The sequence below is a fragment of the Dendrobates tinctorius genome, unplaced genomic scaffold (genome assembly GCF_039654945.1).
Source record: "Dendrobates tinctorius isolate UK_male_01 unplaced genomic scaffold, ASM3965494v1 ptg000168l, whole genome shotgun sequence".
NCBI classification, from domain to species: Eukaryota; Metazoa; Chordata; class Amphibia; order Anura; family Dendrobatidae; genus Dendrobates; species Dendrobates tinctorius.
This window is the reverse complement of record NW_027361835.1, coordinates 2,057,298-2,079,751: the sequence shown is the minus strand read 5'-3', so window position 1 is coordinate 2,079,751 and position 22,454 is coordinate 2,057,298. Positions and strand designations below refer to the sequence as shown.

The 22,454-nt window shown below is 49.5% G+C and overlaps 1 protein-coding gene across 6 annotated transcripts in view; it reads left to right on the top strand.

The window, feature by feature from the left end:
- The window catches only part of SOX6 (SRY-box transcription factor 6), a 650,335-nt gene that overhangs the window by 230,782 nt on the left and 397,099 nt on the right, over positions 1–22,454 (top strand). The window lies entirely within an intron of this gene.

Sequence of the window (22,454 nt, the reverse complement as noted above, 5' to 3'; positions counted from 1 at the left end):
CTGACACTGTCTGTAGTCACTGAGCACAATCCTACTGACAGGTATCAGTGTAATCAGTATAACGGCACCGACCTGACATTGTCTGTAGTCACTGAGCAGAATCCTGATCACAGGTATCAGTGTAATCAGTATAACGGCGCTGACCTGACACTGTCTGTAGTCACTGAGCACAATCCTGATCGCAGGTATCACTGTAAGTAGTATAACAGCACCGACCTGACACTGTCTGTAGTTACTGAGCACAATCCTGATCACAGGTATCAGTGTAATCAGTATAACGCCACCGACCTGACACTGTCTGTAGTCACTGAGCACAATCCTGCTGACAGGTATCAGTGTAATCAGTGTAACAGCACCGACCTGACACTGTCTGTAGTCACTGAGCACAATCCTGCTGACAGGTATCAGTGTAATCAGTATAACGGCACCGACCTGACACTGTAGTCACTGAGCACAATCCTGATCACAGGTATCAGTGTAATCCGTATAATGGCACCAACCTGACACTGTCTGTAGTCACTGAGCACAATCCTGCTGACAGGTATCAGTGTAATAAGTATAACAGCCCCGACCTGACACTGTAGTTACTGAGCACAATCCTGATCACAGGTATCAGTATAACGGCACCGACCTGACACTGTCTGTAGTCACTGAGCACAATCCTACTGACAGGTATCAGTGTAATCAGTATAACGGCACCTACCTGACACTGTAGTCACTGAGCACAATCCTGCTGACAGGTAGCAGTGTAATCAGTATAACGGCACTGACCTGACACTGTCTGTAGTCACTGAGCACAATCCTACTGACAGGTATCAGTGTAATCAGTATAACGGCACCGACCTGACATTGTCTGTAGTCACTGAGCAGAATCCTGATCACAGGTATCAGTGTAATCAGTATAACGGCGCTGACCTGACACTGTCTGTAGTCACTGAGCACAATCCTGATCGCAGGTATCACTGTAAGTAGTATAACAGCACCGACCTGACACTGTCTGTAGTTACTGAGCACAATCCTGATCACAGGTATCAGTGTAATCAGTATATCGCCACCGACCTGACACTGTCTGTAGTCACTGAGCACAATCCTGCTGACAGGTATCAGTGTAATCAGTGTAACAGCACCGACCTGACACTGTCTGTAGTCACTGAGCACAATCCTGCTGACAGGTATCAGTGTAATCAGTATAACAGCACCGACCTGACACTGTCTGTTTTCACTGAGCACAATCCTGATCACAGGTATCACTGTAATCAGTATAACGGCACCGACCTGACACTGTCTGTAGTCACTGAGCACAATCCTGCTGACAGGTATCAGTGTAATCAGTATAACAGCACCGACCTGACACTGTCTGTAGTCACTGAGCACAATCCTGCTAACAGGTATCAGTGTAATCAGTATAACAGCACCAACCTGACACTGTCTGTTTTCACTGAGCACAATCCTGATCACAGGTATCACTGTAATCAGTATAACGGCACCGACCTGACACTGTCTGTAGTCACTGAGCACAATCCTGATCACAGGTATCACTGTAAGTAGTATAACAGCACCGACCTGACACTGTCTGTAGTTACTGAGCACAATCCTGATCACAGGTGTCACTGTAATCTGTATAACAACACCGACCTGACACTGTCTGTATTCACTGAGCACAATCCTGATCACAGGTATCAGTGTAATCAGTATAACGGCACCGACCTGACACTGTCTGTAGTCACTGAGCACAATCCTGATCACAGGTATCAGTGTAATCAGTATAACGGCACCGACCTGACACTGTCTGTAGTCACTGAGCACAATCCTGCTGACAGGTATCAGTGTAATCAGTATAACAGCACCGACCGGACACTGTAGTCACTGAGCACAATCCTGATCACAGGTATCACTGTAATCAGTATAACGGCACCGACCTGACACTGTCTGTAGTCACTGAGCACAATCCTGATCACAGGTATCACTGTAATCAGTATAACGGCACCGACCTGACACGGTCTGTAGTCACTGAGCACAATCCTGATCACAGGTGTCACTGTAATCTGTATAACAGCACCGACCTGACACTGTCTGTAGTCACTGAGCACAATCCTGATCACAGGTATCAGTGTAATCAGTATAACGGCACCGACCTGACACTGTCTGTAGTCACTGAGCACAATCGTGATCACAGGTATCAGTGTAATCAGTATAACGGCACCGACCTGACACTGCCTGTAGTCACTGAGCACAATCCTGCTGACAGGTATCAGTGTAATCAGTATAACGGCCCCGACCTGACACTGTCTGTATTCACTGAGCACAATCCTGATCACAGGTATCAGTGTAATCAGTATAACGGCGCCGACCTGACATTGCCTGTAGTCACTGAGCACAATCCTGCTGACAGGTATCAGTGTAATCAGTATAACGGCGCTGACCTGACACTGTCTGTAGTCACTGAGCACAATCCTGATCACAGGTATCAGTGTAATCAGTATAACAGCACCGACCTGACACTGTCTGTAGTCACTCAGCACAATCCTGCTGACAGGTATCAGTGTAATCAGTATAACAGCGCTGACTGGACACTGTGTCACTGAGCACAATCCTGCTGGCAGGTATCAGTGTAATCAGTATAACGGCCCTGTCCTGACACTGTCTGTAGTCACTGAGCACAATCCTGCTGACAGGTGTCAGTGTAATCAGTATAACGGCACCGACCTGACACTGTCTGTAGTCACTGAGCACAATCCTGCTGACAGGTGTCAGTGTAATCAGTATAACGGCACCGACTTGACACTGTCTGTAGTCACTGAGCACAATCCTGCTGACAGGTGTCAGTGTAGTCAGTATAACGGCGCTGACTGGACACTGTCTGTGTCACTGAGCACAATCCTGCTGACAGGTATCAGTGTAATCAGTATAACGGCACCGACCTGACACTGTCTGTAGTCACTGAGCACAATCTTTATCACAGGTACCAGTGTAATCAGTATAACGGCACCGACCTGACACTGTAGTCACTGGGCACAATCCTGATCACAGGTATCAGTGTAATCAGTATAACGGCACCGACCTGACACTGTAGTCACTGGGCACAATCCTGATCACAGGTATCAGTGTAATCAGTATAACGGCACCGACCTGACACTGTCTGTAGTCACTGAGCACAATCCTGATCACAGGTATCAGTGTAATCAGTATAACAGCACCGACCTGACACTGTCTGTAGTCACTGAGCACAATCCTGCTGACAGGTATCAGTGTAATCAGTATAACGGCGCTGACCTGACACTGTCTGTAGTCACTGAGCACAATCCTGATCACAGGTATCAGTGTAATCAGTATAACAGCACCGACCTGACACTGTCTGTAGTCACTGAGCACAATCCTGCTGACAGGTATCAGTGTAATCAGTATAACAGCGCTGACTGGACACTGTCTGTGTCACTGAGCACAATCCTGCTGGCAGGTATCAGTGTAATCAGTATAACGGCCCTGTCCTGACACTGTCTGTAGTCACTGAGCACAATCCTGCTGACAGGTGTCAGTGTAATCAGTATAACGGCACCGACCTGACACTGTCTGTAATCACTGAGCACAATCCTGCTGACAGGTGTCAGTGTAATCAGTATAACGGCACCGACTTGACACTGTCTGTAGTCACTGAGCACAATCCTGCTGACAGGTGTCAGTGTAGTCAGTATAACGGCGCTGACTGGACACTGTCTGTGTCACTGAGCACAATCCTGCTGACAGGTATCAGTGTAATCAGTATAACGGCACCGACCTGACACTGTCTGTAGTCACTGAGCACAATCTTTATCACAGGTACCAGTGTAATCAGTATAACGGCACCGACCTGACACAGTAGTCACTAGGCACAATCCTGATCACAGGTATCAGTGTAATCAGTATAACGGCACCGACCTGACACTGTAGTCACTGGGCACAATCCTGATCACAGGTATCAGTGTAATCAGTATAACGGCACCGACCTGACACTGTAGTCACTGGGCACAATCCTGCTGACAGGTATCAGTGTAATCAGTATAACGGCGCTGACCTGACACTGTAGTCACTGAGCACAATCCTGATCACAGGTATCAGTGTAATCAGTATAACAGCACCGACCTGACACTGTCTGTAGTCACTGAGCACAATCCTGCTGACAGGTATCAGTGTAATCAGTATAACGGCACCGACCTGACACTGTAGTCACTGAGCACAATCATGCTGACAGGTATCAGTGTAATCAGTATAACGGCGCTGACCTGACACTGTCTGTAGTCACTGAGCACAATCCTGATCACAGGTATCAGTGTAATCAGTATAACAGCACCGACCTGACACTGTCTGTAGTCACTGAGCACAATCCTGCTGACAGGTATCAGTGTAATCAGTATAACAGCGCTGACTGGACACTGTCTGTGTCACTGAGCACAATCCTGCTAGCAGGTATCAGTGTAATCAGTATAACGGCCCTGTCCTGACACTGTCTGTAGTCACTGAGCACAATCCTGCTGACAGGTGTCAGTGTAATCAGTATAACGGCACCGACCTGACACTGTCTGTAGTCACTGAGCACAATCCTGCTGACAGGTGTCAGTGTAATCAGTATAACGGCACCGACTTGACACTGTCTGTAGTCACTGAGCACAATCCTGCTGACAGGTGTCAGTGTAGTCAGTATAACGGCGCTGACTGGACACTGTCTGTGTCACTGAGCACAATCCTGCTGACAGGTATCAGTGTAATCAGTATAACGGCACCGACCTGACACTGTCTGTAGTCACTGAGCACAATCTTTATCACAGGTACCAGTGTATTCAGTATAACAGCACCGACCTGACACTGTAGTCACTGGGCACAATCCTGATCACAGGTATCAGTGTAATCAGTATAACGGCACCGACCTGACACTGTAGTCACTGGGCACAATCCTGATCACAGGTATCAGTGTAATCAGTATAACGGCACCGACCTGACACTGTAGTCACTGGGCACAATCCTGATCACAGGGACACTTTAACACCCATGCAACTTTACATCTGGAGTCCTAACACCCAGTTCATGTACAAACCCAGGACAATGAAGAAGAGGAGAGTTTATTAGAACACAGTCACTGGAAGAAGGACCCATCGCAGGGACTCGGCAATACCACGCTATCATCCCATATAGTGATTGCCAATCTTGTGCCATCATCTATGGATGACACCACTGGTTATGTGACCCGTGAATATGATCGGCACCGCCGGCTAATGGACTCTCCAAACATTGTGACAGTGAAGAAGCAGAAGTGACTGCTCTGCACCTTCTGGTCCATCACTGTCCTTTGTGTATCCAAGAAAACCAGACATAATAAAGGTAACCAAAAATCAGATAGAACATCACAGCCGGACATAGGGAAGCGGCCATTGTTATACGAGATTGTGGGCGAGATCACATTTCTCGCAGTAGAACGGGCACACTCATGATAAAGCTCGGGGTAAACACTATTACTATTAATTGTTGGCTCCTAATGTTTTATTTTATAGCTTGATGATTTCACTACTGTACTTTTTACATTTTTTTTTTTTTAAAAGGACACATCTAGTGACGTGATAATAAAAATACTGTTACATGTATATCTAAAAAGGTTTCAATACTGATTCTTTTAACTTCGCATTAAACATGTGATTAGGATGAGCCTGCATTTAGAAAGTCACGATTCGAAATAAGATTCTATGAAGATCCCAACTTGTCAAAAAGGTCCAGACAAAACATAATTATACTATGTCAAAGGAGTCAACTATGACAACGGCCACGGAAGCCATATCCCAGCGTGAGCTGTGTAAAATACAAGAGGTCCTAAGAATGATCGATGTGTATATTGTGGCATTAAGGAAAATACATGATAGAAAGCCGTGAAAGGGTGCAAATCAAGGTAAATAGTGACGGATAGAAGTGCTTCCATAGTGGTTTCCGTGGCCGTTGTCATAGTGGACTCCTTTGACATAGTATAATTGTTTTGTCTGGACCTTTTTCACATACATGCATCATGTGACATGTAATTTAGTCTTAATTTCTTTTGACTTTGTGTACGTTCTAGAACCGTTGTAAAAGGCTATTCTGATGAAGGTCCAGTGGCGGACCGAAAACATTTAATAGTGATATTTGTCTGGAGGCAGCATTCATTTTTCACAAATTGAGTGCCAAGTTTATTACTAATACAAGAACACAAGTAACATACATGCATCTTTTAAAAATATTTATAACATACTTTTACTGAAATCACCCATCAAAACTTAGAATTTGACTCCTCCAAAAGCAAAATCTCAAACAGTCTTGTGACATATCAGATTAAAGCCTGCACAATTCTGAGCAAAATGATGCTTCTCCCATCGCTTTATCTTAACCCCTTCCTGACATGCGCCGTACATGTACTGCTCTGCGGGAGCTGTGTTCCTGCAAACAGCAGTACTAGTACGGCGCACCGATTGGGCGGCCTCACGCTGAACGCCACGGCCATCGCAGGCGGGTATAAGTTGTATGTGACAGCTGACACCCCGCAGCAACGCCCACGATCGGTGCTAGCACCGATCATGGGCATTTAACCCCTCTGATAGTGCTGTCAGTAGAGACAGCGACAGAGGGGGCATCGCACAGGGAGGGGGCTACCTGCTTGCTTCCATCAGGAAAACGTGATGTGATCACATTGTCCTGATTGTCTCTATGGAGACACCCCGCCCCAAAGTGGCCACAGGGTGCTTCCGGGTCCTGCAGGGAAAGTGGCTTGTGCGCGCCTGCTGAGAGCAGGACCTGAGACGCCTCCTTCCCTGCCTGTCAGATCCTGATCTGATATTCTGCAGTGCAAAGTGTCAAATCAGCGATCTAATGTAACATAGTAATGTCCCATTCTGGGACAATGTAACAAAGGTAAAAAAAAAAAATTATAAAGTGTAAAAATATTTAAAAAAACACTATTTTTCCAATAACTATTTATTTATGTACATAATAATAAAAAACAATAAGTACGCATATTTGGTATCACCGCATCTGTAACGACCCGCTCTGTAAAGCTGTCCCACTAGTTAACACCTTCAGTGAACACCGTAAAAAAAAAAAATAAATAAAAAAGAGGTGGTCGGCGCTCATAGAAATGCTGTAATTCTGCTACATATAGGCAATCTGCTCATCGCCTATATGTAGCAGAGCCGACCAAGTAGTGGATGCTTCTAGCCTCTCATGGAGGCTATTGAAGCATGAAAAAAGTAAAAAATAAAGAAAATATATAAAAGTTTAAATCGCCCCCCTTTCGCCCCATTCAAAATAAAACAATAAAAAAATTACACATATTAGGTATTGCCGTGTTCAGAATCGCCCGATCTATCTATAAAAAAAGATTAACCCGATCACTAAACGGCGTAGCGAGAAAAAAATCAAAACGCCAGAATTACGTTTTTTTGGTTGCCGCGACATTACATTAAAATGCATTAATGGGTGATCAAAAGATCGTATCTGCACAAACGAGGTATCAATAAAAACGTCAGCTCGGTGTGCAAAAAATAAGCCCTCACCCAACCCGAGATCACGAAAAATGGAGACGCTCCAGGTATCGGAAAATGGCCCCATATTTTTTTCTTTAAGCAAACTTTGGAATTTTTTTCCACCATTTTAGATAAAAAAAAAAAAAACCTAGACATGTCTGGTGTCTATGAACTTGTAATGACCTGGAGAATCATAATGGCCGGTCAGCTTTAGCATTTAGTGAACCTAGCAAAAAAGCTAAGCAAAAAGCAAGTGTGGGATTTTTTTTCAATTTCACAATTTCACCGCACTTGGAATTTTTTTTCCAGTTTTAGAGTACACGATATGGTAAAACAATGGTATCGTTCAAAAGTGCAACTCGTCTCGCAAAAAATAAGCCCTCGCATGACCATACTGACGGAACAATAAAAAAGTTATGACTCTGGAAAGAAGGGGAGCAAAAAACTCAAAATCGAGAAAAGTTCCGCTCATTAAGGGGTTAATGACATTGTAACATGGGAGGACACGTGATGATATAGCGCGGCTTATTACTGGTGATGTTGGAGGGTGAATTGTGCGACTTTGTCCTGCAACGCCCCTGCGAGCTCCTGTGCACATGTGGTTACTACTCTGTCTGATCTTGGCAGATTTCTTTTCTAGTGACTGTGACCCAGACTCCTTACATTTCATTATGTTCTCCCAACATCTGGTGCTTATTGCACAGGGTGGGAGTCACTGAGCCACACCGGCACATTGAGCCTCTGGCCTGCAGGTTACAGATACCATGTGCAGATTCCTGTATTATCTGTGCACACAAGTCAAGCTACCCCAGTGCAACAAAACTTCAGCTCTGCCAATGTCAGAAATACACACCTCAACAAATCTGGAGATTAGTTCCCAAATCAGAAGCTGAAACACCACAAAGGATTCTGCACCAGAGTGGGTGGAAACTGCCGTGGGTGCAGAGAGTGCCTGCTGTGGTGGGTGCGGAGAGTGCCTGCTGCAGGGAGTATCCTCTGCGGTGGGTGTGGGGAGTGCCCTCTGCGGTGGGTGAGGAGAGTGCCCGCTGCAGGGAGTATCCTCTGCGGTGGGTGCGGGGAGTGCCTGCTGTGGTGGGTGTGGAGAGTGCCTGCTGCAGGGAGTGCCCTCTGCGGTGGGTGAGGAGAGTGCCCTCCGTGGTGGGTGCAGAGATTGCCTGCTGTGGTGGGTGTGGAGAGTGCCTGCTGCAGGGAGTGCCCTCTGCGGTGGATGTAGGAGCGTGCCCTCTGCGGTGGGTGCGGAGAGTGCCTGCTGTGGTGGGTGCGGAGAGTGACTGCTGCAGGGAGTATCCTCTGTGGTGGGTGCGGGGAGTGCCCTCTGCGGTGGGTGAGGAGAGTGCCCGCTGCAGGGAGTATCCTCTGCGGTGGGTGCGGGGAGTGCCTGCTGTGGTGGGTGTGGAGAGTGCCTGCTGCAGGGAGTGCCCTCTGCGGTGGGTGAGGAGAGTGCCCTCCGTGGTGGGTGCAGAGATTGCCTGCTGTGGTGGGTGTGGAGAGTGCCTGCTGCAGGTTGTGTCCTCTGCGGTGGGTGCGGAGAGTGCCTACTGTGGTGGGTGCAGAGAGTGCCTGCTGCAGGGAGTATCCTCTGCGGTGGGTGCGGGGAGTGCCCTCTGCGGTGGGTGCGGAGAGTGCCTGCTGCAGGGAGTACCCTCTGCGGTGGGTGCGGGGAGTGCCCTCTGCGGTGGGTGAGGAGAGTGTCCTCTGCGGTGGATGCAGAGAGTGCCTGCTGTGGTGGGTGCGGAGAGTGCCTGCTGCAGGAAGTGCCCTCTGCGGTGGCTGAGGAGAGTGTCCTCTGCAGTGACTGCAGAGAGTGCCTGCTGTGGTGGGTGTGGAGAGTGCTTTCTGCAGGGAGTGCCCTCTGCGGTGTGTGAGGAGTGTGCCCTCTGCGGTGGGTGCGGAGAGTGCCTGCTGTGGTGGGTGCGGAGAGTGCCTGCTGCAGGGAGTGCTCTCTGCGGTGGGTGCGGGGAGTGCCCTCTGCGGTGGGTGAGGAGAGTGCCCTCTGCGGTGGGTGCGGAGAGTGCCTGCTGTGGTGGGTGCGGAGAGTGCCTGCTGCAGGGAGTATCCTCTGCGGTGGGTGCGGGGAGTGCCCGCTGCGGTGGGTGCGGAGAGTGCCTGCTGCAGGGAGTATCCTCTGCGGTGGGTGCGGGGAGTGCCCTCTGCGGTGGGTGAGGAGAGTGTCCTCTGCGGTGGGTGCAGAGAGTACCTGCTGTGGTGGGTGCGGAGAGTGCCTGCTGCAGGGAGTGTCCTCTGCGGTGGGTGCGGGGAGTGCCTGCTGCAGGGAGTGCCCTCTGCGGTGGGTGCGGAGATTGCCTGCTGTGGTGGGTGCGGAGAGTGCCTGCTGCAGGGAGTGCCCTCTGCGGTGGGTGCGGGGAGTGCCCTCTGCGGTGGGTGCGGAGAGTGCCTGCTGTGGTGGGTGTGGAGAGTGCCTGCTGCAGGGAGTGCCCTCTGCGGTGGGTGCGGAGATTATGGACTATGATGAGATAAGAAATAATCTTCAAAGTTCTGAGCTTTTCTCTGTGATTATGTTGTGTTGTCTCCATTGTAACATTTGTCATCTGTCCAATTAGTGATTATTAGTTTATATTTAGCAGAGATGTATTTTTATCCGCTTGTTGGCGAGATCGATTTCCTGCTGTAATGTGCGACTATTTAATCAGATATTAATTACATTGCTGTGAGCGATCAGATGGGAAGGAACAGGAACTTTGTGGGAAGCAGAAGAGTGAAGCTTTACATGGAGTTTATTCAGTAAATTAGAGTTGCCTACACCAGCCCGCAGCAGCCCTGTCCTGACACTGATCCTGACGCCCGCGGCAGCCCTGTCCTGAGAGTGATCCTGACGCCCACAGCAGCCCTGTCCTGACACTGATCCTGACGCCCGCAGCAGCCCTGTCCTGACACTGATCCTGATGCCCGCAGCAGCCCTGTCCTGAGAGTGATCCTGACGCCCGCAGCAGCCCTATCCTGACACTGATCCTGACTCCCGCAGCAGCCCTGTCCTGAGAGTGATCCTGACGCTCGCAGCAGCCCTGTCCTGACACTGATCCTGACGCCCGCAGCAGCCCTGTCCTGACACTGATCCTGACGCCCGCAGCAGCCCTGTCCTGAGAGTGATCCTGACGCCCGCGGCAGCCCTGTCCTGAGAGTGATCCTGACGCCCACAGCAGCCCTGTCCTGACGCCCGCAGCAGCCCTATCCTGACACTGATCCTGACGCCCGTAGCAGCCCTGTCCTGAGAGTGATCCTGACGCCCGCAGCAGCCCTGTCCTGAAACTGATCCTGACGCCCGCAGCAGCCCTGTCCTGACACTGATCCTGACGCCGGCAGCAGCCCTGTCCTGACACTGATCCTGACGCCGGCAGCAGCCCTGTCCTGACACTGATCCTGACGCCCACAGCAGCCCTGTCCTGACACTGATCCTGACGCCGGCAGCAGCCCTGTCCTGACACTGATCCTGACGCCGGCAGCAGCCCTGTCCTGACACTGATCCTGACGCCCGCAGCAGCCCTGTCCTGACACCCGCAGCAGCCCTGTCCTGACACTGATCCTGACACCCGCAGCAGCCCTGTCCTGACACTGATCCTGACACCCGCAGCAGCCCTGTCCTGACGCCCGCAGAAGCCCTGTCCTGACACTGATCCTGACGCCCTCAGCAGTCCTGTCCTGACACTGATCCTGACGCCGGCAGCAGCCCTGTCCTGACACTGATCCTGACGCCCGCAGCAGCCCTGTCCTGACACTGATCCTGACGCCCGCAGCAGCCCTGTCCTGACACCCGCAGCAGCCCTGTCCTGACACTGATCCTGACACCCGCAGCAGCCCTGTCCTGACGCCCGCAGAAGCCCTGTCCTGACACTGATCCTGACGCCCTCAGCAGTCCTGTCCTGACACTGATCCTGACGCCCGCAGCAGCCCTGTCCTGACACTAATCCTGACGCCCGCAGCAGCCCTGTCCTGACACTGATCCTATCGCCCGCAGCAGCCCTGTCCTGACACTGATCCTGACGCCCGCAGCAGCCCTGTCCTGACACTGATCCTGACGCCCGCAGCAGCCCTGTCCTGACACTGATCCTGACGCCCGCAGCAGCCCTGTCCTGACACTGATCCTGACGCCCGCAGCAGCCCTGTCCTGACACTGATCCTATCGCCCGCAGCAGCCCTTTCCTGACACTGATCCTGACGCCCGCAGCAGCCCTGTCCTGACACTGATCCTGACGCCCGCAGCAGCCCTGTCCTGACACTGATCCTGACGCCCGCAGCAGCCCTGTCCTGACACTGATCCTGACGCCCGCAGCAGCCCTGTCCTGACACTGATCCTGACGCCCGCGGCAGCCCTGTCCTGACACTGATCCTGACGCCCGCGGCAGCCCTGTCCTGAGAGTGATCCTGTCGCCCACAGCAGCCCTGTCCTGACGCCCGCAGCAGCCCTATCTTGACACTGATCCTGACGCCCGTAGCAGCCCTGTCCTGAGAGTGATCCTGACGCCCGCAGCAGCCCTGTCCTGAAACTGATCCTGACGCCCGCAGCAGCCCTGTCCTGACACTGATCCTGACGCCGGCAGCAGCCCTGTCCTGACACTGATCCTGACGCCGGCAGCAGCCCTGTCCTGACACTGATCCTGACGCCCACAGCAGCCCTGTCCTGACACTGATCCTGACGCCGGCAGCAGCCCTGTCCTGACACTGATCCTGACGCCGGCAGCAGCCCTGTCCTGACACTGATCCTGACACCGGCAGCAGCCCTGTCCTGACACTGATCCTGACGCCGGCAGCAGCCCTGTCCTGACACTGATCCTGACGCCCGCAGCAGCCCTGTCCTGACACTGATCCTGACGCCCACAGCAGCCCTGTCCTGACACTGATCCTGACGCCCGCAGCAGCCCTGTCCTGACACCCGCAGCAGCCCTGTCCTGACACTGATCCTGACACCCGCAGCAGCCCTGTCCTGACGCCCGCAGAAGCCCTGTCCTGACACTGATCCTGACGCCCTCAGCAGTCCTGTCCTGACACTGATCCTGACGCCCGCAGCAGCCCTGTCCTGACACTAATCCTGACGCCCGCAGCAGCCCTGTCCTGACACTGATCCTATCGCCCGCAGCAGCCCTGTCCTGACACTGATCCTGACGCCCGCAGCAGCCCTGTCCTGACACTGATCCTGACGCCCGCAGCAGCCCTGTCCTGACACTGATCCTGACGCCCGCAGCAGCCCTGTCCTGACACTGATCCTGACGCCCGCAGCAGCCCTGTCCTGACACTGATCCTGACGCCCGCAGCAGCCCTGTCCTGACACTGATCCTATCGCCCGCAGCAGCCCTTTTCTGACACTGATCCTGACGCCCGCAGCAGCCCTGTCCTGACACTGATCCTGACGCCCGCAGCAGCCCTGTCCTGACACTGATCCTGACGCCCGCAGCAGCCCTGTCCTGACACTGATCCTGACGCCCGCAGCAGCCCTGTCCTGACACTGATCCTGACGCCCGCGGCAGCCCTGTCCTGAGAGTGATCCTGACGCCCACAGCAGCCCTGTCCTGACGCCCGCAGCAGCCCTATCTTGACACTGATCCTGACGCCCGTAGCAGCCCTGTCCTGAGAGTGATCCTGACGCCCGCAGCAGCCCTGTCCTGAAACTGATCCTGACGCCCGCAGCAGCCCTGTCCTGACACTGATCCTGACGCCGGCAGCAGCCCTGTCCTGACACTGATCCTGACGCCGGCAGCAGCCCTGTCCTGACACTGATCCTGACGCCCACAGCAGCCCTGTCCTGACACTGATCCTGACGCCGGCAGCAGCCCTGTCCTGACACTGATCCTGACGCCGGCAGCAGCCCTGTCCTGACACTGATCCTGACACCGGCAGCAGCCCTGTCCTGACACTGATCCTGACGCCGGCAGCAGCCCTGTCCTGACACTGATCCTGACGCCCGCAGCAGCCCTGTCCTGACACTGATCCTGACGCCCACAGCAGCCCTGTCCTGACACTGATCCTGACGCCCGCAGCAGCCCTGTCCTGACACCCGCAGCAGCCCTGTCCTGACACTGATCCTGACACCCGCAGCAGCCCTGTCCTGACGCCCGCAGAAGCCCTGTCCTGACACTGATCCTGACGCCCTCAGCAGTCCTGTCCTGACACTGATCCTGACGCCCGCAGCAGCCCTGTCCTGACACTAATCCTGATGCCCGCAGCAGCCCTGTCCTGACACTGATCCTATCGCCCGCAGCAGCCCTGTCCTGACACTGATCCTGACGCCCGCAGCAGCCCTGTCCTGACACTGATCCTGACGCCCGCAGCAGCCCTGTCCTGACACTGATCCTGACGCCCGCAGCAGCCCTGTCCTGACACTGATCCTGACGCCCGCAGCAGCCCTGTCCTGACACTGATCCTGACGCCCGCAGCAGCCCTGTCCTGACACTGATCCTGATGCCCGCAGCAGCCCTGTCCTGACACTGATCCTATCGCCCGCAGCAGCCCTTTTCTGACACTGATCCTGACGCCCGCAGCAGCCCTGTCCTGACACTGATCCTGACGCCCGCAGCAGCCCTGTCCTGACACTGATCCTGACGCCCGCAGCAGCCCTGTCCTGACACTGATCCTATCGCCCGCAGCAGCCCTTTCCTGGCACTGATCCTATCGCCCGCAGCAGCCCTTTCCTGGCACTGATCCTATCGCCCGCAGCAGCCCTGTCCTGACACTGATCCTGACGCCCGCAGCAGCCCTGTCCTGACACTGATCCTGACGCCCGCAGCAGCCCTGTCCTGACACTGATCCTGACGCCCGCAGCAGCCCTGTCCTGACACGGATCCTGACGCCCGCAGCAGCCCTGTCCTGACACTGATCCTATCGCCCGCAGCAGCCCTTTCCTGACACTGATCCTGACACTGATGCTATCGCCCGCAGCAACCCTGTCCTGACACTGATCCTGACGCCTGCAGCAGCCCTGTCCTGACACTGATCCTGACGCCCGCAGCAGCCCTGTCCTGACACTGATCCTGACACTGATCCTATCGCCCGCAGCAGCCCTGTCCTGACACTGATCCTGACGCCTGCAGCAGCCCTGTCTTGACACTGATCCTGACAACTGCATCAGACTTGACCCAACACCTGCATCAGCCCTGTACCAACACTGATCCTGACACCTTCAGCATCAGGCAGGATCATGTAAACTGCACACACTGCCTTACATACCAATTACAGAACTGAAATAAAAATTCTTATAGTTTGAAAAATTCTGAAAGCTTGTAGAGTAAAAGTATACTGGATGTAACAGCTCCGCTCCTATTCTGGAAACAATGCTGTAACATTCACACCTCCCAGAAAACTAATCATAACATTAAGCTCTGTGCAGCTTTGAAGTTGCAGAACAGGGATTGCAGCTCTGGGATATAATACATGATGTCACTTCTGACCAGTACAGGATCAGTAATGTAATGTACAGTGGGGAAAAAAAGTATTTAGTCAGTCAGCAATAGTGAAAGTTCCACCACTTAAAAAGATGAGAGGCGTCTGTAATTTACATCATAGGTAGACCTCAACTATGGGAGACAAACTGAGAAAAAAAAATCCAGAAAATCACATTGTCTATTTTTTTTTCATTTTATTTGCATATTATGGTGGAAAATAAGTATTTGGTCAGAAACAAAATTTCATCTCAATACTTTGTGATATATCCTTTGTTGGCAATGACAGAGGTCAAACGTTTTCTGTAAGTCTTCACAAGGTTGCCACACACTGTTGTTGGTATGTTGGCCCATTCCTCCATGCAGATCTCCTCTAGAGCATTGATGTTTTTGGCTTTTCGCTTGGCAACACGGACTTTCAACTCCCTCCAAAGGTTTTCTATAGGGTTGAGATCTGGAGACTGGCTAGGCCACTCCAGGACCTTGAAATGCTTCTTACGAAGCCACTCCTTCATTGCCCTGGCGGTGTGCTTTGGATCATTGTCATGTTGAAAGACCCAGCCACGTTTCATCTTCAATGCCCTTGCTGATGGAAGGAGGTTTGCACTCAAAATCTCACCATACATGGCCCCATTCATTCTTTCATGTACCCGGATCAGTCGTCCTGGCCCCTTTGCAGAGAAACAGCCCCAAAGCATGATGTTTCCACCACCATGCTTTACAGTAGGTATGGTGTTTGATGGATGCAACTCAGTATTCTTTTTCCTCCAAACACGACAAGTTGTGTTTCTACCAAACAGTTCCAGTTTGGTTTCATCAGACCATAGGACATTCTCCCAAAACTCCTCTGGATCATCCAAATGCTCTCTAGCAAACTTCAGACGGGCCCGGACATGTACAGGCTTAAGCAGTGGGACACGTCTGGCACTGCAGGATCTGAGTCCATGGTGGCGTAGTGTGTTACTTATGGTAGGCCTTGTTACATTGGTCCCAGCTCTCTGCAGTTCATTCACTAGGTCCCCCCGCGTGGTTCTGGGATTTTTGCTCACCGTTCTTGTGATCATTCTGACCCCACGGGGTGGGATTTTGCGTGGAGCACCAGATCGAGGGAGATTATCAGTGGTCTTGTATGTCTTCCATTTTCTAATTATTGCTCCCACAGTTGATTTCTTCACTCCAAGCTGGTTGGCTATTGCAGATTCAGTCTTCCCAGCCTGGTGCAGGGCTACAATTTTGTTTCTGGTGTCCTTTGACAGCTCTTTGGTCTTCACCATAGTGGAGTTTGGAGTCAGACTGTTTGAGGGTGTGCACAGGTGTCTTTTTATACTGATAACAAGTTTAAACAGGTGCCATTACTACAGGTAATGAGTGGAGGAAAGAGGAGACTCTTAAAGAAGAAGTTACAGGTCTGTGAGAGCCAGAAATCTTGATTGCTTGTTTCTGACCAAATACTTATTTTCCACCATAATATGCAAATAAAATGAAAAAAAAACAGACAATGTGATTTTCTGGATTTTTTTTTCTCAGTTTGTCTCCCATAGTTGAGGTCTACCTATGATGTAAATTACAGACGCCTCTCATCTTTTTAAGTGGTGGAACTTGCACTATTGCTGACTGACTAAATACTTTTTTTCCCCACTGTATGTACATAGTGACTGCACCAGCAGAATAGTGAGTGCAGCTCTGGAGTATAATACAGGATGTAACTCAGGATCAGTAATATATGTACACAGTGACTGCACCAGCAGAATAGTGAGTGCAGCTCTGGAGTATAATACAGGATGTAACTCAGGATCAGTAATGTAATGTGTGTAGACAGTGACTGCACCAGCAGAATAGTGAGTGCAGCTCTGGAGTATAATACAGGATGTAACTCCGGATCAGTAATGTATGTACACAGTGACTGCACCAGCAGAATAGTGAGTGCAGCTCTGGAGTATAATACAGGATGTAACTCAGGATCATTAATGTATGTACACAGTGACTGCACCGGCAGAATAGTGAGTGCAGCTCTGGGGTATAATACACGATGTAACTCATTATCAATAATGTAATGTATGTACACAGTGACTGCACCAGCAGAATAGTGAGTGCAGCTCTGGGGTATAATACAGGATGTAACTCAGGATCAGTAATGTAATGTGTGTACACAGTGACTGCACCAGCAGAATAGTGAGTGCAGCTCTGGAGTATAATACAGGAGGTAACTCAGGATCAGTAATGTAATGTATGTACACAGTGACTGCACCAGCAGAATAGTGAGTGCAGCTCTGGAGTATAATACAGGATGTAACTCAGGATCAGTAATGTATGTACACAGTGACTGCACCAGCAGAATAGTGAGTGCAGCTCTGGAGTATAATACAGGAGGTAACTCAGGATCAGTAATGTAATGTATGTACACAGTGACTGCACCAGCAGAATAGTGAGTGCAGCTCTGGAGTATAATACAGGAGGTAACTCAGGATCAGTAATGTAATGTATGTACACAGTGACCCCTCCAGCAGAATAGTGAGTGCAGCTCTGGCGTATAATACAGGATGTAACTCCGGATCAGTAATGTATGTACACAGTGACTGCACCAGCAGAATAGTGAGTGCAGCTCTGGAGTATAATACAGGAGGTAACTCAGGATCAGTAATGTATGTACACAGTGACTGCACCAGCAGAATAGTGAGTGCAGCTCTGGAGTATAATACAGGAGGTAACTCAGGATCAGTAATGTAATGTATGTACACAGTGACTGCACCAGCAGAATAGTGAGTGCAGCTCTGGAGTATAATACAGGATATAACTCAGGATCAGTAATGTAATGTATGTACACAGTGACTGCACCAGCAGAATAGTGAGTGCAGCTCTGGAGTATAATACAGGATGTAACTCAGGATCAGTAATGTATGTACACAGTGACTGCACCAGCAGAATAGTGAGTGCAGCTCTGGAGTATAATACAGGATGTAACTCAGGATCATTAATGTATGTACACAGTGACTGCACCAGCAGAATAGTGAGTGCAGCTCTGGGGTATAATACACGATGTAACTCATTATCAGTAATGTAATGTATGTACACAGTGACTGCACCAGCAGAATAGTGAGTGCAGCTCTGGGGTATAATACAGGATGTAACTCAGGATCAGTAATGTAATGTGTGTACACAGTGACTGCACCAGCAGAATAGTGAGTGCAGCTCTGGAGTATAATACAGGAGGTAACTCAGGATCAGTAATGTATGTACACAGTGACTGCACCAGCAGAATAGTGAGTGCAGCTCTGGAGTATAATACAGGATGTAACTCAGGATCAGTAATGTATGTACACAGTGACTGCATCAGCAGAATAGTGAGTGCAGCTCTGGAGTATAATACAGGATGTAACTCAGGATCAGTAATGTAATGTATGTACACAGTGACTGCACCAGCAGAATAGTGAGTGCAGTTCTGGAGTATAATACAGGAGGTAACTCAGGATCAGTAATGTATGTACACAGTGACTGCACCAGCAGAATAGTGAGTGCAGCTCTGGAGTATAATACAGGATGTAACTCAGGATCAGTAATGTATGTACACAGTGACTGCACCAGCAGAATAGTGAGTGCAGCTCTGGGGTATAATACAGGAGGTAACTCAGGATCAGTAATGTAATGTATGTACACAGTGACTGCACCAGCAGAATAGTGAGTGCAGTTCTGGAGTATAATACAGGAGGTAACTCAGGATCAGTAATGTAATGTATGTACACAGTGACCCCTCCAGCAGAATAGTGAGTGCAGCTCTGGAGTATAATACAGGATGTAACTCAGGATCAGTAATGTATGTACACAGTGACTGCACCAGCAGAATAGTGAGTGCAGCTCTGGAGTATAATACAGGAGGTAACTCAGGATCAGTAATGTATGTACACAGTGACTGCACCAGCAGAATAGTGAGTGCAGCTCTGGAGTATAATACAGGAGGTAACTCAGGATCAGTAATGTAATGTATGTACACAGTGACTGCACCAGCAGAATAGTGAGTGCAGCTCTGGGGTATAATACAGGATGTAACTCAGGATCAGTAATGTAATGTATGTACACAGTGACCCCTCCAGCAGAATAGTGAGTGCAGCTCTGGAGTATAATACAGGAGGTAACTCAGGATCAGTAATGTAATGTATGTACACAGTGACTGCACCAGCAGAATAGTGAGTGCAGCTCTGGAGTATAATACAGGATGTAACTCAGGATCAGTAATGTATGTACACAGTGACTGCACCAGCAGAATAGTGAGTGCAGCTCTGGAGTATAATACAGGAGGTAACTCAGGATCAGTAATGTAATGTATGTACACAGTGACTGCACCAGCAGAATAGTGAGTGCAGCTCTGGAGTATAATACAGGAGGTAACTCAGGATCAGTAATGTAATGTATGTACACAGTGACCCCTCCAGCAGAATAGTGAGTGCAGCTCTGGAGTATAATACAGGAGGTAACTCAGGATCAGTAATGTATGTACACAGTGACTGCACCTGCAGAATAGTGAGTGCAGCTCTGGAGTATAATACAGGCGGTAACTCAGGATCAGTAATGTATGTACACAGTGACTGCACCAGCAGAATAGTGAGTGCAGCTCTGGAGTATAATACAGGAGGTAACTCAGGATCAGTAATGTAATGTATGTACACAGTGACTGCACCAGCAGAATAGTGAGTACAGCTCTGGAATATAATACAGGATGTAACTCAGGATCAGTAATGTAATGTATGTACACAGTGACCCCTCCAGCAGAATAGTGAGTGCAGCTCTGGAGTATAATACAGGATGTAACTCAGGATCAGTAATGTAATGTATGTATACAGTGACTGCACCAGCAGAATAGTGAGTGCAGCTCTGGAGTATAATACAGGATGTAACTCAGGATCAGTAATGTATGTACACAGTGACTGCACCAGCAGAATAGTGAGTGCAGCTCTGGAGTATAATGCAGGATGTAACTCAGGATCAGTAATGTAATGTATGTACACAGTGACTGCACCGGTAGAATAGTGAGTGCAGCTCTGGAGTATAATACAGGATGTAACTCAGGGTCAGTAATGTATGTACACAGTGACTGCACCGGTAGAATAGTGAGTGCAGCTCTGGAGTATAATACAGGATGTAACTCAGGATCAGTAATGTATGTACACAGTGACTGCACCAGCAGAATAGTGAGTGCAGCTCTGGAGTATAATACAGGATGTAACTCAGGATCAGTAATGTAATGTATGTACACAGTGACTGCACCAGCAGAATAGTGAGTGCAGCTCTGGAGTATATTACAGGATGTAACTCAGGATCAGTAATGTATGTACACAGGGACTGCACCAGCAGAATAGTGAGTGCAGCTCTGGAGTATAATACAGGAGGTAACTCAGGATCAGTAATGTAATGTATGTACACAGTGACTGCACCAGCAGAATAGTGAGTGCATCTCTGCTCAGCTGCAGCTCATTGTGGTGATTGTGGGTGCAGTCGACACTGATCCTGCTGTGTGTTCCTGAGCTCCAGAGAACCAACACCTCTCCACCCAGGGACCTGCTCTCTCTCCTACCCAGGGAGGAGTGGGTTTCCTGGGATGAGTGAAGGAGCCAAGTCCCAGGCTTCTGTTTCCCGGTCCAAGCCGGCGGGGGGCAGAAGAAACCAGCAACCAGCCTGCACATCAGAGGACTCGGGGTTGAGACGCTCTGGGGTATAATACAGGATGAATCTGAGGAGCAGTACAATATCAGTCATGTAATGAATGTACGTTGTGATTTCGCTGTTTATAGAGATTTGTTCTCTACATACTCTAGAGTGGAGTGACATAGCATATGCTGCACAGCGGTGTACACATTTTCAGAATCCATTTCCATTGAAAGCTTTGGCTCCAGAGATCGAGGCCTCCCATTATACCTGGGTTTGGAGATGGCGGGAGCTAGGTGGTAAAGTTCCAGTTAGCAATTGCTGCATTTCATCCTTCCAGTGACCTCCGAAGCTGCAGTCACATGTAATACTAAAGACACAACCTCGATATTAGTATAAATTGTACATCTCTAGAAGTTGGGAAACAGTCAGTAAGTCCGTGTGCAGAGTGGCAAAGCAGGCGAGGAACGGCCTGTCCTGTCACGCTGTATATACATAGTGGTGATCGCAGATCTTGCTGCGTGTCCAGACACATGTCTCTGCAGACTCTGTGGCCCACGGCAGGAATCTCTCACATCTCCAGGGTCATCGTCTTTTCTAGATTTTTCAGTTCTTGTGCATTTTGGGCTTGAGTGGACGGATTTTGGGTTGGAAGCAGAAGCTAAGGCTCCGTGTCTGGTCACAAGAGGTACATATGGAGTCAACGAAATGATCTGTCAGTGGGCAGCCGCACGGCTTCCATAGCTGCCATGTCGCTACAGTGTAAGATATCAGTTCATAGTGAGGACAAGGGCGGCCATATTACTATACGGTATATATATTACTATATCACTGAGGAGATGGGCGGCCATATTACTATATATATTACTATATCACACTGAGGAGAAGGGCGGCCATATTACTATATATATATTACTATATCACTGAGGAGAAGGGCAGCCATATTACTATATATATATTACTATATCACTGAGGAGAGGGGCGGCCATATTACTATATATATATTACTATATCACTGAGGAGAAGGGCGGCCATATTACTATATATATATTACTATATCACTGAGGAGAGGGGCGGCCATATTACTATATATATATTACTATATCACTGAGGAGAAGGGCGGCCATATTACTATATTTATTACTATATCACACTGAGGAGAGGGGCGGCCATATTACTATATATATATTACTATATCACTGAGGAGAAGGGCGGCCATATTACTATATATATATTACTATATCACTGAGGAGAGGGGCGGCCATATTACTATATATATTACTATATCACACTGAGGAGAGGGGCGGCCATATTACTATATATATTACTATATCACACTGAGGAGAAGGGCGGCCATATTACTATATATATTACTATATCACACTGAGGAGAAGGGCGGCCATATTACTATATATATTACTATATCACACTGAGGAGAGGGGCGGCCATATTACTATATATATTACTATATCACACTGAGGAGAAGGGCGGCCATATTACTATATATATTACTATATCACACTGAGGAGAAGGGAGGCCATATTACTATATCATACAGAGGAGAAGAGCGGCCATATTACTATATATATTGCTACATCACACTGAGGAGAAGGGCGGCCATATTACTATATATATTACTATATCACAATGAGGAGAAGGGCAGCCATATTACTATATATGTTACTATATCACACTGAGGAGAGGGGCGGCCATATTACTATATATATTACTATATCACACTGAGGAGAAGGGCAGCCATATTACTATATATATTACTATATCACACTGAGGAGAAGGGCGGCCATATTACTATATATATTACTATATCACACTGAGGAGAAGGGCGGCCATATTACTATATATATTACTATATCACACTGAGGAGAAGGGAGGC